The sequence below is a fragment of the Vipera ursinii genome, assembly GCF_947247035.1.
Source record: "Vipera ursinii genome assembly, chromosome: 1".
NCBI lineage: Eukaryota > Metazoa > Chordata > Lepidosauria > Squamata > Viperidae > Vipera > Vipera ursinii.
The window spans coordinates 309,106,451-309,123,662 of record NC_139512.1 but is presented as its reverse complement, the minus strand read 5'-3'; positions in this window follow the sequence as shown (position 1 = coordinate 309,123,662).

Genomic DNA, 17,212 nt, shown 5'->3' with positions numbered 1-17,212 from the left:
GAGGCAAGTTATACCCCTGATTAATTGTTCTAACTGTCAGGAAATTTCTCCTCAGTTCTTTCTAGGCTGCTTGTCTTCTTGATTAGTTTCCATCCATTGATTTTTGTCCTGCCCTCAGGTGCTTTGGAGAATAGCTTGAATCCCTCTTTTTTGTATCAACCCCTGAGATATTGGAATACTGCTATCATATCACTTCTAGTCCTTCTTTTCACTTCTTAGCCTCAGTCTCCATCCGTGATGCAGCTGTGGGCTGTGGCCTCTTTGATCTCACCATTCCCTGGATAGCATCTCTTCCCCCTCCCCTTCATTTCCCAAGATCATTCCTACATACCATTATAGGTAATAAGTAAAATCTCTTCTTCTGAAGATAGCTGGTAATTACTATTATATTTAATAACCTTGGTGCCAGAAGAAGAAAGCAAAATTTAGGCATTCAACCATCGACAATAAAATCAATTAATTCTAACATTTTTCATTCTATTACAAGTGGTGAGAAAGCAACCAAGTCTTAAAGTAGTAAATGTGGATTCCTGAATATTATCTGCACCTAATAATTTATTATCTTTTGAGGTTTTGCCTTTTCCTTTCAATTATGGCATGTTTTTATAACACAGCTCATTACAAAAATCCAGTCAATTTTTCGATGTGCCAAAAACAGACTTTAACTTCTGAATTTCTAAAAGAAATGGTGCTATAAGTGGATGAAAAATGACATGGGTTTTAACTTAACCACTAACGCTATGAAAGTATCACTCCCCATTATAAAGGCTTTGGGAAACATTATGAGATAGGTGCAAGGAATTTGTCTCTGACTTACTATGCAATTATTTCATTTTCTCAAGCTTTTTTTTTAAACCCTTCTGGAAAGGCAGGCAGGCAAGCAGGCACTGTCTAGCTTTACCATTTTTTAAATGATTAGATTGTTTGAATATGGAATTAGAAGGAAAAAAGATCACAAGCTCCTCATGTTCCAAGTTCCAAGTTAAGCTAAAACAGAAAAGTGAAGCCAGCCAGTTTCCATGACAGGATCTTGAGTACGTACATTCCATTTTCAAGAACATAATTATTTTGAACCCTACTGGTAGTGAAATATCAATGTAGTTGTTAACCATGAATGTGAAACAAGATTTCCAAAGAACAAGAAGGAAAAGAATGCAATCTCAGAACAAATGACAGATATTCAGAAGAGAAGCCCAAGCCAAGAAAGACAAAAATCTCAGGGAAGAAAGAAATTAAAATGGCAAGAACCAATCATAGTGCTATTTGTATAGATATTGAAGATGGAAAAGATATGGAAAAATAAAAAGTCTTCCAGAGAGTTAAAACTCAAGTTTCAATTTCAAATTCATATGCTAAAGGAGCCTTGGTGGCACAGTGGTTAAAGTGCAGTATTGCAGGCTAACTCTGCTCACAGCCTGGAGTTCGATCCTGATGGGCTCAAGGTTGACTCAGCCTTCCAACCTTCTGACATCAGTAAAATGAGGATGCAGATCTGGATCCTCATTTTACTGATCTCAGAAGGTTGGAAGGTTGAGTCAACCTTGAGCCCATCAGGATCGAACTCCAGGCTGTGAGCAGAGTTAGTCTGCAATACTTGGAGAGTGCTGTAAAGCACTATGGGGCAGTATATAAGTCTAACTGCTATTATTATTGCTAATAGAGATGCAGAAAAGAATATTGAGTATTATTGATATAAATTAGCTTGGCTATATAAAGCATTAGCAAGAAGTATATAAGGCTAAGTGCTAAAGGACAGGTTGATTCAAAGAAGTTCAAATAAGAAATGGAAGAAATATACTGAAATTCTGTACAGTGGAGATGTCAACTTTCTTAGAAGGTATTCCCTACTTACAAAAAACATCTAGTAAAGAAGGGGAAGTTAGATCAGCATTCCAATCATTATCAAATCGGAAGACTAAAGGATTTTCTCCAGGAAGATCTATCCTTTTATGAAGCCAGTCAAGCTGGCAGCCAGCATCATATCATAATAGCTAATTATTGAAGAGAAAGACGAGGGGTGACATGATAGCAGGGTTCCAATATCTCAGGGGCTGCCACTAAGAAGAGGGAGCTATTCTCCAAAGCGCCTGAAGGCAGGACAAGAAGCAACGGATGGAAACTAATCAAGGAGAGAAGCAACCTAGATCTAAGGAGAAACTTCCTGACAGTTAGAACAATTAATCAGTGGAACAATCTGCCTCCAGAAGTTGTGAATGCTCCAACACTGGAAGTTTTTAAGAAGAGACTAGACAGCCATTTGTCTGAAATGGTACAGGGTTTCCTGCCTGAGCAGGGAGTTGGACTAGAGACCTCCAAGGTCCCTTCCAACATTATTATTATTATTATTATTATTATTATTATTATTATTATTATTATTATTATTATTATTATTATTATTATTATTATTAATCGCACAGTCAGCCAGATGTTCAAACTGCATTTGGCATTTCTGTCTACCTATCGAGTCCTTACCAAAGACCTGGGATAGGCTGATGTGGATGTTTGATGGTAATATAGATATTGTCGCAGGATGGAAGCAGTTCCTAGCAAATAATAATAATAGTAATAATAGTAATAGTAATAATAGTAATAATAATAATAATAATAATAATAATAATAATAATAATAATAATAATAATAATTCCAAAGTTGAATTACAGTTGTGTAAAACAATTATTTTTTCTTTCTTGATTCTTACAGAATTCAGTTTCACTGAGTGACCTTTGGTTCTAATATTTTGGGAAGTGGAAAATAGTTTCTCCTTGACCACATTATCTGCACCCTGCATGCTTTTGTATAATTCAATAATCTCTCACTTGCTTCTTTCTACCCTAAAAAGCCTCAAAATCACAGCTTTTCCTCATAGAAAAGCTGTTCATTGATAATCTTAATTGCTCTTCTCTGAACTTTACCTAGCTCCAATATATCCTTTTGCTGACCAGAACTGCACACAATATTCCAGATGCAAAAAGATATTCTATTATTTACACTACAGTAATTTAATATATAGAAGTTAAAAAGATACAAAAAAATAAAAAAGAAAGCAAGGAAAAGAAAGGAACGATCTTACAGCACACAGCTTAGATTTTAAATTTGAGGTATAAATCTTGATCAGGCAGAGATGTATTGATAAATCTTTCGTTTACATTGATAGATAGCCAATTCATAACTAGACAGCGAACACTACATCATAAATCCATGATTATAAATCCATAGCAGCACTGCCTTTCCATCATAAAAGAGTCATGTATATTGCTCTGATCCATGCAATGTAGATCCATAGTTCTTCACTTAATGATAGGTTTAATATTTGGGGTATGTAATAACAGAATAACAGAGTGTGAAGGGACCTTGGGAGGTCTTCTAGCCCAAACCCCTGCTCAAGCAGGAGATCCTATACCATTTCAGGCAACACCGACAACTTTTGAAAGCAAATGGTTCCACTGGTTAATTGTTCTGTCAGGAAATTTCTCCTTAGTACTAGGTTGCTTCTCTCCTTGATTAGTTTCCATCCATTGCTTCTTGTCTTGCCTTCTGGTGCTTTGGAAAATAGGTTGACCCCCTCTTGCTTATGGCAGTCCCTCAAATATTGAAACATTGCTATCCTGTCACCCCCTAGACCTTCTTTTCACTAGACTAGACATACAATTCCTGCAACGTTCTTCATATGTTTTAATATCCAGTCCCCTAATCATCTTTGTTGCTCTTCTCTACACTCTTTCTAGAGACTCAACATTTTTTTTTATATTGTGGTGATCAAAACTAGATGCAGTGGTCCAAGTATGGTCTTACCAAGGCCTTATAAAATGGTACTAACACTTCACATGATCTTGATGTTATTCCTCTGTTAATTCAGCCTAGGATTGCATTGGCTTTTTTGGTGGCTGCAGCACACTGCTGGCTCATATTTAATTGACTGTCCATTAGGACTCCAAGATCCTTCTCATAATTACAGTTATTGAGCCAAGTTTCACCTATTCTGTACAAGTACATCTAGTTTTTCTTGCCTAATGGTAAAACCTTACTTTTCTCTGCACTGAATTTCATTTTGTTAGATAGGACCAAGTTTTCAAGTCTATCAAGATCCATTTGGATCTTTTTTAAAAAATTCCATTTATATTCCGCCCTTCTCCGAAGACTCAGGGCGGCTTACAAACTTACAATCTTAAGCCTACCCTCTGAGGTGTTGGCTATTCCTGCCAGCTTGGTGTTGTCTGCAAATTTGATGAGTTCCCCTTCTATTCCTTCATCTAAATCATTAATGAAGATATTGAAGAGTACCAGGCCTAAAACAGAACTTTGGGATACCCCACTGCTTACTTCTCTCCATGTGGATGTAGTCCCACTAAGGACTACCTGTTGAGTGCCGTTTGTCAGCCAGTTACAAATCCATCTGGTGGTGATGCTATCTATCTCACATTTTTCTAACTTACTAAGAAGTAAGTTGTCATCTACTTTGTTAAATGCCTTATTGAAATCCAAGTATATTATGTCCGCTGGATTTTGCTGGTCCACTAGTTTAGTCACTTTGTCAGAGAATGAAATAATATTTCTTTGGCATGATCTGTTTTTGACAAACCCATGTTAGCTTCTGGTTATAACTTTGCTTGCTTCTAGTTGTTCACAGATCTGTTGCTTATCTTTTCCAGGATCTTTCCAGGTATTGATGTCAGGCTGATTGGTCTGTAGTTTCCTATATCTGTTGTTTTTCCCTTTTTTGAAGATAGGAACCACATCATATAATTTCTGCTATTAAATTTATATAATAATAACAATAACAACAACAACAACAACAACAACAATACTCCCACTTTCTATTTTCCCATAACAACCCTGTAAGGTGGGCTGGGTTGACAGAGTACCTGATAAAAAGCCATCTTTCATGCCTAAGCAAAGACTAGAACTCAGTCTCCTAGTTTCCTAGTTTCAGCACCTTAACCACAGCACCAAATTGGCTCTTATTATCAATTATAGTGATTGACAAAAGCTAAAAAATTAAGGTATCCTTGGAGAAGACAAGGCTTGCCACTTGTAGCTGCAAACTCTTGAAATGGGACAGGGATGGACTTGTTCTTGTTGCTATAACTGATTTATTAAATGGGTGGTACTTTATTCTGTTTGTGTGTTTTAACATTATTCAATTTCAAAGTGCATGTACAGAATAAAAATACAAAACACTGAAATGACAAAGCGCATATATATAAAATCAACATATGCAAAGTACCTTTTAAGAAAAGGGATTTTGCTTCATCAAGTAATTCTGGAGGACGGGGTGCTAGGCAACCAGATCAGTTAATGTGTTTAAAAACCCATTTTGTTCCCTTCATTGGAATAAAGATTGTTGGAGGCTATAAAATAACACAATGTTCTATAATCGTCATGCCACTTTATGCACTATTTTTTAAAATTACAATTCTGTTTTATTCATGTACACAGTTTTAAAAAGCCATGATCTCCAAAGTACTAACTCATGCTTCTGGAATAATAGAACCATGCTTTATAAACTTTATCTAATCACAATTCAATAATGTTTGATCTGATATTCAGATGCTACTAGTGAAAAAGATTTTACATAGATAAAAATGCCCATAAAAGGATTGCCAAATCTCCTGTACTTTAAGAGGCATTTATTATTGTTAAGAGCATTAATGATTATTCAAGAAATCCAGCAGCAAGGTTAACGGACTCAGTTTTAATGGCAATAGGTGCAATGCATTATTTTATTTATTTGTTTGTTTACTTATTTATCTAATTTATATAGCCAGCCATCTCACAAGAAGTGACTCTAGGCTGTGTGCAACAATCAAATGAAAGCAACACATATATAAAACCATCATTGTAAGGATACAAACATTCAGTGTTTGTATCTTTACAATAAACATTATATACTTATACATAGACATAGATATAGACATACACACATACATTATTAATCAATATTAAGCAATGGTGAAGACCTAAAAAGCTAGGCCAGAGACTCAAGGAGAAAATCTATTTATATGGTTAATAGGAGTTGAAAAAGACTTGATGGAATACAATCAATCAAGAAATCCACAGAACACTGTTAAATATTGAAGTCCCATAGTGACCCTTAGTGGTTGAAATGTTAATTTAAGAACACTTCCATTTTTGCACCATAAGTACTAGTCCTTTATTTGTTCATGTTTTATAATATTTACATTCTGCATTTCTGACCTTATATTGTACATATTTAATTTAGTATATTTCAAACAAACAAATTGCTGAGGGCTAATAAATGTGTATGTTTTAAATTCAGTGTCATAGGGGCAAGTACTACATGTATTTGCAGAGGGGAATGATAATATTTTTACTTCAGTTCCTGTGATGACCATCCTTAAGCAAAGTTTAGTAACACATGAACTAGTGAAAAAAAACCTGGAAGTTTTATTAGCAATAGCGATAGCACCTAGACTTATATACCACTTCATAGTGCTTTACAGCCCTCTACAGCCCAGAAGGATGAAAGACTGAGACAACCCTGAGCTGGTCAGGATCGAACTCCGGGCAATGAGCAGTAAGTTAGCCTGTAATACTGCATTTTAACCACTGAAATACCATGGCTTAGATTGATATAAATATTTTACCTCCTCTCTCAATTACTGTAACAGATTTGACCATGGAATTAAAATATAACAGCCTTATAGTATAATCTATACATGTTCTATATGTCTCCACAGCTGTAGTCCTAAATCCCATTCAGTTCTCTTAAGTAGATATGCATAGGATAATGTTATTAGAATGGAAAAACAAGAGAATATACAGAAAAAAGGATAGCAGTCATATTTGGACCCTAAATAGACATTATTTTATTTAGGCATATGTAATACCACCTTGTTAGCCACAAAAGTAGTTGGAAAACCAAAGGAGTAATTTATTCTGATCTCAGACTAAGTTTTTTTAATGTTAATGAAAGTTTACTACAGCTAGTTCAAAATTCAGTTATGTGTGGTGTTACAAGTATTTGTTACTGGCTCATGTGATTTCTATGGCTTGTGCAAGTTCATGAAGTATCACCTGGGCAACAGATGAACTAGACAAAAGTATTTATGTAAAGATCAATCCAGTAAAATTAGGAAAAAATATATAAAAATCTGACATTGAATAATTATGAAAAACTTAGAAGAAAAATACTAAGGTCTTTATTGTAAATACTGTAGATCTGTTGATTGATACTCTGAAAACAATACTTATGAATGGAATTTTGACAAAGATCAAGATTTTTGATATATGTTTCATCATAACAGTTTCATCAGTTTGAGCCTGGCAAAATTATTTTACTATCAGTTAAATAATAAATTTAATTAATCTTACGTCATCAGAACTAAATTTCTGTGAAGCAGTATTAATGCTTTCTCCTTCAAAACATGGTATTTGCTCTTTCCTTCACTTTGATATAAAAAGAGATCAAAGGATATAACTCTGAAAATGCATAGGTTAACTGAAATGATTCATTACAACCCCAGAACAATACCCCCATCTAGTGGGCAAATGTTAATATTGCATCATGTTAAATTTCCTATAGTTCTCTTGAAAACATGTGACTTGCCAAAACTGAGGTCCCCCTCCCCTTCCCCCCAATGCAACCTTCTAATTGCACCGTCTACTACTGTGTAGTGTGTACTGAACTTTGACGTACAGCAAAAAATTAACAGTAGCAGCAGGCCAGAAATGGTGAAGATTCACTTTCTGCATAGAATTAATGGCACACCAGTTCTGCTTTAATTAGAATATTAGCTGCTTTGAAGATAGTAGTAGAAAACCAAAAATGCAACAGAAATTCCTTTACAACATCCAAGTTAGATTTTATCATTATCTATGTTCTGGAACCCCATTCATGGATTATTGCCTTGTCGTGGTGAAGGGGCTTGCGTAATTCAATGAAGCTATGAGCTATGCCGTGCAGGGCCACCCAAGATGGACAGGTCATAGCATAGAGTTCTGACAAAACGTGATCCACTGGAGAAGGAAATGGCAACCCACTCCAGTATCTTTGCCATGAAAACCCCATGGACAGTACCAAAAAGAAAAAAAGATATGATGCTGGAAGATGAGCCCCTCAGGTCGGAAGGCATCCAATATGCTACTGGGGAGGAGCAGAGGGCTAGTACTAGTAGCGCCAGAAAGAATGAAGCGACTGGGCCAAAGCCAAAAGGACGCTCAGCTGTGGATGTATCTGGTGGTGAAAGGAAAGTCCAATGCTGTAAAGATTTTTTCTCCATAGGAACCTGGAATGTAAAATCCATGAATCAAGGAAAGCTGGACGTGGTCAAACAAGAGATGACAAGACTAAACATTGACATCTTAGGAATCAGCAAAGTAAAATGGACAGGAATGGGTGAATTTAATTCAGATGACCATCAGGTATACTACTGTGGGCAAGAATCCCTCAGAAGAAGTGGAGTAGCCTTCATAATCAATAAAAGATGTTAGTCATATGATTACAGCCTAACTAGTTGGGTTGGCAATATATAAGCCATGATTGTAATGTATTGTATCCCTTTAAATGTGTAATGATTGGCCAACGCTGTCTTCTTTCAACGGCCATAAGAGGAAGCTAGAGACATAGCTTCTCTCTCTCTCTATGTTAGTTACTCTGTTACATTGTTTGCTGATTATTGTTGATTGTGGTTTTGCTACTGTTTGCTAAACCTGAAGAACTGTGTTTTTGACTTTGGGGCTGGTAAGACGACTTTGTATTGGATAACTCTTGAACTGTTGATATCTTCTCTGTACCCGTGTATGACCTGGACTGTTTATTCTTGACTTGTGCTACTCCTAAAATTAAAGTTTTTTTTCCTTTTCACACACCTCAGTGTATCAGTGTGGTTGCTGTGTAAAACCTGACTACTCTCAGTACCACTTCTTCTGTGCATTCTCCTTGTTGGCTCAGGAGATATTCTGCACAAACCCTGTCATTGGTTATGGGCCCAGTGACATTCTAAGAGCTAGCATACACAGTACCATATCATAATAGCTGAGTTTTGTGTTACCTCTTCAAGTGGAAAAATGGCACAAGAACAAGCAACAGGTATTTCCTGGATAACCCGGTTAGATGGGACAAACTATTTTTCCTGGTCCATGAAATGCTGCTTGCTTCTGCGCAAGGAAGGACTATGGGCTGTAGTTCATGACCCACCAGACGCGACTGCTTGGGATCCAGAAGATGAGGATGATGCAAAGAAAATAGAGAAATTTAACCGAGACAATGAAAGAGCTCTTTGCCTAATTGGACTAACACTGGATGACCAGCAGCTTGTCCATATCCGTGGTGAGGAGTCTGCTGCTAGGTGTTGGGACATTTTGCGAAGAAGTTATGTTTGTGATAGCGTGGGTGCACATATACACCTTACACGCAAACTGTTTAGGGCTCATCTTCAGAAGGATGGGGACATGTTAGCTCATCTGGTATTCATGAAGAAACTTTTGCAAGAGCTACATGAAAAGGAGCTGATTTTCTCGGAGCTGCATCAGGTGTATATCATTCTTTCATCTTTGGATGAGAGCTATGATTCGTATGTCTCGTCTTTAGAAGTCCTGATCAGAGAGGAACTAACATTAACAAACATAACTGGGAGATTGCTGGAAGAGTCCAGAAGAAGGCAGGACAGAGAGCAGCTGAGAGAGACACAGCCACAAGAGGAACAACAATCTACTACTGCTTATACTGTTAAGAAATGTTATTCTTGTGGGGCTAAAGGGCATATTGCTAGATTTTGTAAGAAGGGCAAGAAACAGAATACAGATAGCAATAGGAGAATAAGAAAAGATGTTGGTTTAGCTGTTTCTGGTTCTCCAACATCCTTAAACCATGATTTGTGGGTGGTTGACAGTGGGGCTTCTCAGTGTATAACCAAAACTAAAGAGAGATTTGCCCATATGACTAAGAGTAAACAGTATGTGTCTTTAGCAAATGGCTGGAGAATGAAAGCCTCTGGTGAAGGTAGTGCATACTGTCCACATATTAATGAACGTTTACCAATGTTATATGTGCCTAAACTAAAGTTTAATTTGTTATCTGTGAAGGCATTGGTACAGGCTGGGTTTGTAGTGACCTTCAGGGGAGATAAATGTATTATTGAAAAGAATGGTACTAGAGCTAACCTGAAGAACGATTTATTTGTTCTCACTGACAACCCAGGAATTATGGCTCATGTTGGTTCTGTCTATGAGAACAAAAAACCACATGATGATTGTATCCATCTGCTTCATAGACGTTTAGGGCATGTGAATTTCAATACGCTACGGAAGACTGTTGAACTGGCTAAAGGGATAAAACTGAAACCATGTCAGAAGTATTTGAATTGTAACACGTGTAGCCAGGAGAAAAGCAAGGTAACCCCTGCAAACAGGACTAATGGTTTTAAGACCACTGTACCTTTAGAGGTAGTGTTTGCGGATATCATTGGCCCTATGAAACCTAGTATTGGTGGAGCATGCTATATCCTGAGTATCATGGACCATTATTCACGCTATGGTTTTTGTTATTTAATGAAAACAAAAGCAGACACTTTTCAGAATTTTGCAAACTGGCTGGTTTGTTGAAAGAAAAACGAAAAAGAAGGTTCAGTGTATTGTAACAGATAATGGTACTGAGTTTACCAATACACATTTTGTAGCCATGTTAAAGACAGCCGGCATTGAACATAAGCGTTCTGCCCCTCACAAACCCCAACACAACACATTTGTTGAGCGACGAGGGCAAACGCTGCAAGCTATGGTAAGAACATTGTTGTCTGATTTTGGATTCCCCGAGAAACTGGGGGGAGAGGCGGCAATGTGTGCCAACCACATCTTAAACGTTGTGGTTCATTCCACAACTGGTGAACTACCATACACACATTGGCATGGTAGACAACCTGATCTAGGTTACTTACACACATTTGGAGCCCCAGCATGGGTTCATATTCCAGCACAACTGAGGTGAAAGAGACAGCATAGAGCAAGACAATTGTTTTTTGTAGGCTACGACTCCAACCACAGGTCTTTTAGGTTTTGGGAACAAGGTACTGTACAATACTCTGTATTGTAGTGCTAGTGCTAAGTTTCTGGAGCATGTAGGTTGGAACAAGCTAGAGCAGGAAAGCTTTGGTGTTGACCCTATTGTGTTTAGTGACACCCCTGTTACTGTAAAAGGATGTAATGATAAACCTTCAGTAACTGTGAAAGAGGAGGTAACGATAGGGGAGGTAGAGGAAGCAGAAGAGTAGAGTCCAACACCAAGTCCTGTATTGCCTAGACGTTCGACACACAATAGGTGTCCACCTGATAGATACCAGGCTAGTGTTGTATGTCAAGTGAATGTAGAACCGTCTAATTTTGAAGAGATTAAATTGTATCCCGAAAAAGAACAAAGAGCTTGGAAGGGAGCAATGGATAAGGAGTTACAATCCTTGCAGGAGTTAGAAGTATACGAAAATGTTAGACTCCCACCAGGTGAGCGTGCAATTGGTTGTAAGTGGGTTTATAAACTGAAGAAGGGTGTAGATGGGACTGTTACCCATAAGACACGTTTAGCCGCCAAAGGGTTTGCTCAGTCAAATGAAGACTATGTTGAAGTGTTTGCACCTAGTCTGAGGGCTACTACGTTGAGAGCAGTGTTAGTTTGGGCAGCTAGAAACAGGTATAAAATGAACCATGTAGACATAGAAACAGCATATCTGCATGCTCCCTTACATCACACTATCTACCTATCAAAACCACCAGGGGTTAACAAAACTCAGAAGAATGATTGTTGGAAACTAAAAAAGATACTTTATGGCTTGAAACAATCAGGTTTTGAATGGAACAGGTGTACAGTAGATGAATTGGTTGAAATGGGCTTTGTTGCCAGTATCGCAGATCCATGTTTGTTTCGGAAGGAGAAGGATGGTGTATTTTCTTTATTATTGTTATTCACTGATGACATAGCAATCGTTACTAAGACTGACCAAGAAGCAATAAACATTGTTTCACGTTTAAAAAAGTTCAGGATTAGGAATCTAGGAGAAATTAAGCACTATCTAGATCTGGATATTGTAAAGACTGATACAGGTTATAAGATTTCACAGGCTGGAAAGATAAGCCAACTGCTGAAGCGGTACTGTTCTGTTCCAGCCTACTACTGGCCCTGCAGAAAAGGCAGGGACAACCCCTTTACAAAAAGGCAAGAGGCTGAAACTAAGCCTGCCAAATTTATTGACACAAAACAGAACAAACAGAGCAAAACAAAAACACGAACCATGAAACAGGAGCTATTCAAATGGTTGCCTTCAGCAAACCAGCCCTCCCACACATTCCCCTTTTAAACAGTTCAAGGCATGGCTTCTCTCTGCCTCCTTCCGAGGTGCCCCATTGCCTTCCTCTGTTTACTCCTGATTGACTGCCTCCTGCGTCGGGCATCCTTGAACAGGGCCAGCTGTGGGTCATCTTCATCCACGCTGTCAGGCTCACACAGCTAGGTCTGCGTAGTAACCAGATGAGAGGGGCCTGGCTGAGGGCTCTGCGAAGCCTCAGGACTGTCCTCTGCAGGCTCTCCAAAACCCCCCCCTCCTCCTCCTCTGAATCGTCCAACCCAACTGCCAAACCCACAGGCTGACCCTGAATCACAACACGTACAACATGGAGCTACTGTATGTAAGCCTGCAAAGACTCCAGTGGCACAGGACTTTAAACACGCTAATACAGCAAGTCCTGCTTTTGACAAAACGGTGTATCAATCTTTGATTGGTAGCCTTTCATATCTCAGTAATTGGTCAAGGCCGGATATTTCTTACAGTGTGAACCAATTAGCCAGATATAATGCTGAACCTACTGTTAGGCACTGGCAGGCAGCTAAGCGAATATTGAGATATCTAAAACAAACCATATATTACTCCTTATATTTGGAGCCCAGTCGTGATTTAGTTCTAACTGCTTATGCAGATGCGAGTTTTGCTACTGATGCAACCACTTGAAAATCAACATCAGGTTTAGTGATTATGTTAGGTGGTTCGCTCGTACGGTGAAAATCCATCAGGCAGAAACATATCAGTCTATCCACTGTGGAAGCTGAGTTTTCCTGTTTATCTGTTTTGTGTACTGAATTATTGTTTTATAAACAAGTCTTAATTGACATGGGATTAACTGTAGAAAGTCCATTTCTCGTGTATCAAGACAACCAGTCTGCAATTAAGATGGCAACAAATGCAGCCATCAGAACACAGTCTAAGCATACTGATCTACGATATTTGAATGTTAGACAGTGTATAAAAGAGAAACTAATACGGTTGAAATACTGTGCAACCGACGTTAACATTGCAGATCATTTCACCAAAGTTCAGGGTGCTATTAAGCACAAAGCTAGTTGTGAAGGTTATGATCTACGATTATAAAAATAATATATTGTCCTACCCAAAGGGGAGAATGTTAGTCGTATGATTACAGCCTAACTAGTTGGGTTGGCAATATATAAGCCATGATTGTAATGTATTGTATCCCTTTAAATGTGTAATGATTGGCCAATGCTGTGTTCTTTCAATGGCCATAAGAGGGAGCTAGAGACATAGCTTCTCTCTCTCTCTCTATGTTAGTTACTCTGTTACATTGTTTGCTGATTATTGTTGATTGTGGTTTTGCTACTGTTTGCTAAACCCAAAGAACTGTGTTTTTGACTTTTTGACTGGTAAGATGACTTTGTATTGGATAACTCTTGAACTGTTGACATCTTCTCTGTACCCGTGTATGACCTGGACTGTTTATTCTTCACTTGTGCTACACCTAAAAGTAAAGTTTTTTCCTTTTTACACACCTCAGTGTATCAGTGTGGTTGCTGTGTAAAACCTGACTACTCTCAGTACTTCTTCTGTACATTCTCCTTGTTGGCTCAGGAGATATTCTGCACAAACCCTGTCAAAAGAGTAGGAAAAGCAATACTGGGATACAATCCTCAAAATGACAGAATGATCTCAGTTCGAATCCAAGGCAAACCATTCAATATCACAGTAGTCCAAGTCTATGCCCCAACCACCGATGCTGAAGAGGATGAAATTGACTAGTTCTATGAAGCCCTACAGCACCTTATAGAACTAACTCCACAAAAATGATGTCCTTATCATCGTGGGGGATTGGAATGCTAAAGTAGGAAGCCAAAAGATAACCGGAATAACAGGCAAGTTTGGCCTTGGAGTACAAAATGAAGCAGGGCACAGGCTGATAGAATTTTGTCAAGAGAATACGATGGTCATAGCAAACACTCTTTCCCAACAACCCAAGAGACGGCTCTACACATGGACATCACCAGACGGTCAACACAGAAATCAGATTGACTATGTGCTCTGCAGCCAAAGATGGAGAAGCTCTATACAGTCAGTAAAAACAAGACCAGGAACTGACTGTGGCTCAGACCATGAGCTTGTCGTTGCAAAATTTAGGCTTAAACTGAAGAAAGTAGGGAAAAGCACTACGCCACTCAGGTATGAACTAAATTATATCCTTGACAAATATAAAGTAGAGGTGACAAATAGATTTAAGGAATTAGATCTGATAGAAAGAGTGCCTGAAGAACTATGGATGGAGGTTTGCAACATTGTACAAGAAGTAGCAGCTAAAACCATCCCAAAGAAAAAGAAATGCAAGAAAGCAAAATGGCTGTCTGAGGAAGCTTTGCAAATAGCTGAGGACAGGAGGGAAGCGAAAGGCAAGGGAGAAAAAGATACACCCAATTGAATGCAGAATTCCAAGAATAGGTAGAAGAGATAAGAATGCCTTCTTAAATGAACAGTGCAAAGAAATGGAAGAAAACAATAGAATAGGGAGGACTAGAGATCTCTTCAAGAAAATTGGAGAGATGAAGGGAACGTTTCATGCAAAAATGAAAAGGACCAAAATGGCAGGGACCTAACAGAGGCAGAAGAGATTAAGAAGTGGTAAAATTACACAGAAGAACTATACAAGAACAAGCTTAACGTCCCTGATAACCACAATGAGGTGGTCACTGACCTTGAGCCAGACATCCTAGAATGTGAAGTGAAATGGACCTTAGGAAAGCCCAACAACAAAGCTAGTGGAGGAGACAGTATTCCAGCTAAGCTATTCAAAATCTTAAAAGATGGTGCAATAAAAGTGCTACACTCATATTTGCCAGCAAATTTGGAAAACTCAACAGTGGCCACAGGATTGGAAAAGATCAGTTTACATTCCAATTCCAAAGAAAGGCAAAGAATGTTCAAACTATCGCACCATTGCACTCATTTCACATGCTAGTACAGTTATGCTTAAAATCCTACAAGCTAGACTCCAGCAGTATTTGGATTGAGAACTACCAGAAGTACAGGCAGGATTTCGAAGAGGCAGAGGAACTAGAGATCAAATTGCCAACATACGCTGGATCATGGAGAAAGCTAGGGAGTTCCAGAAAAACATCTACTTCTGCTTCATTGACTAGGCTAAAGCCTTTGATTGTGTGGATCACAACAAACTGTGGCAAGTTGTTAAAGAGATGGGAGTACCAGACAATCTTATTTGTCTCTTGAGAAACCTATATGCGGGTCAAGAAGCAACAGTGAGAACTGGACATGGAACCACTGACTGTTTCAAAATTGGGAAAGGAGTCCAGCAAGGCTGTATACTGTCACCCTGCCTGTTTAACTTATATGCAGAGCACATCATGAGAAAGGCAGGGTTAGATGAATCAAAAGTTGGAATTGCCAGGAGAAATATCAACAACCTAAGATATGCAGATGATACCCCTCTAATGGCAGAAAGTGAAGAGGAACTAAAGAGCCTCTAGTTGCGAGTGAAGAAGGAGAGTGCAAAAGTTTGGTTGAAACTGAACATTAAGAAAACCAAGATCATGGCATCTAGCCCTCTAAATTCCTGGCAAATAGATGGGGAAGAAATGAAGGTAGTGACAGATTTTATTTTCCTGGGCTCCAAGATCACCACAGATGGGGACTGCAGCCAAAAAATTAAAAGACACTTGCTCCTGCGGAGGAAAGCCATGGCAAACCTAGACAGCACACTAAACAGCAGAGACATCACCCTGCCAACAAAAGAGCGTATAGTCAAGGCTATGGTCTTCCCAGTTGCAATGTATGGCTGTGAAAGCTGGACCATAAGAAAGGCTGAGCGCCAAAGAATTGAAGCCTTTGAACTATGGTGCTGGAGAAGACTCCTGTGAGTCCCTTGGACTGCAAGGCGATCAAACCGGTCAGTCCTAGAGGAGATCAACCCTGACTGCTCTTTAGAAGGCCAGATCCTGAAGTTGAAACTCAAATACTTTGGCCACCTAATGAGAAGGAAGGACTCACTGGAGAAGAGCCTAATGCTGAGAAAGATTGAGGGCAAGAGAAAAAGGGGACAACAGAGAATGAGGTGGCTGGATGGAGTCACTGAAGCAGTAGTCGTGGGCCTAAATGGACTCCAGAAGATGGTAGAGGACAGGAAGGCCTGGAGGAACGTTGTCCATGGGGTCACGATGGGTCGGACATGACTTCGCAACTAACAACATGTTCTGGAACAACTTATTCCAAAAGTAGAAAGCAACTCTAATATTAATATAAATATATACAACTTTCAGAACTGGATGGAGAATCTAAACCTGTTCAGATGTTGCTACATTAATATCTCTAACAACTCTTGCCAGTGTTTCTGTGAGTGGTACATGAGGATCAGAAATTTCCCCCATATGTATGTTTGTACATAGTTATAGACACCATACCATACCATACTAATGGATTTGTATGTAACAAAATATCCTTGAAATAATTACACCCTGATCAAAAATTTTGCAGGGGGTTGGACTAGAAGACTTCGAAGGTCCCTTCCAACTCTATTCTGATTGATTGGTGCTACCAATGCAGCTACCGGTAGATGTAGCAGTTAAACCTACAGTTAACAGCTTTACAGACAAAAAAATGTACACTTTGTGCTGGTCTGTAATAAAGACTGATTGAAAAATGTGCACTTGTGAGCTATTTTTTTTCCTTTTTTGGCCAGGAATTCAAGTGAAAATCTGCAATTGGATCCGCAACACCAGAAATTAGGGGGGGAGGATTTATCCAAGCGCTTCTCCGTAAGAACAAGTTGCATCAACTAGCTCCCTGCAGATGCAATGGATTTTAAATTCAGTAATTCAGTGGGAAAGGAAATACCAAGTCGGTTGGCTTAAAAGAAGCTTAAAGGAGACTATTTAGTTACCAAATTTTTAATTTACTGTACAGAGACCTTTACGTTG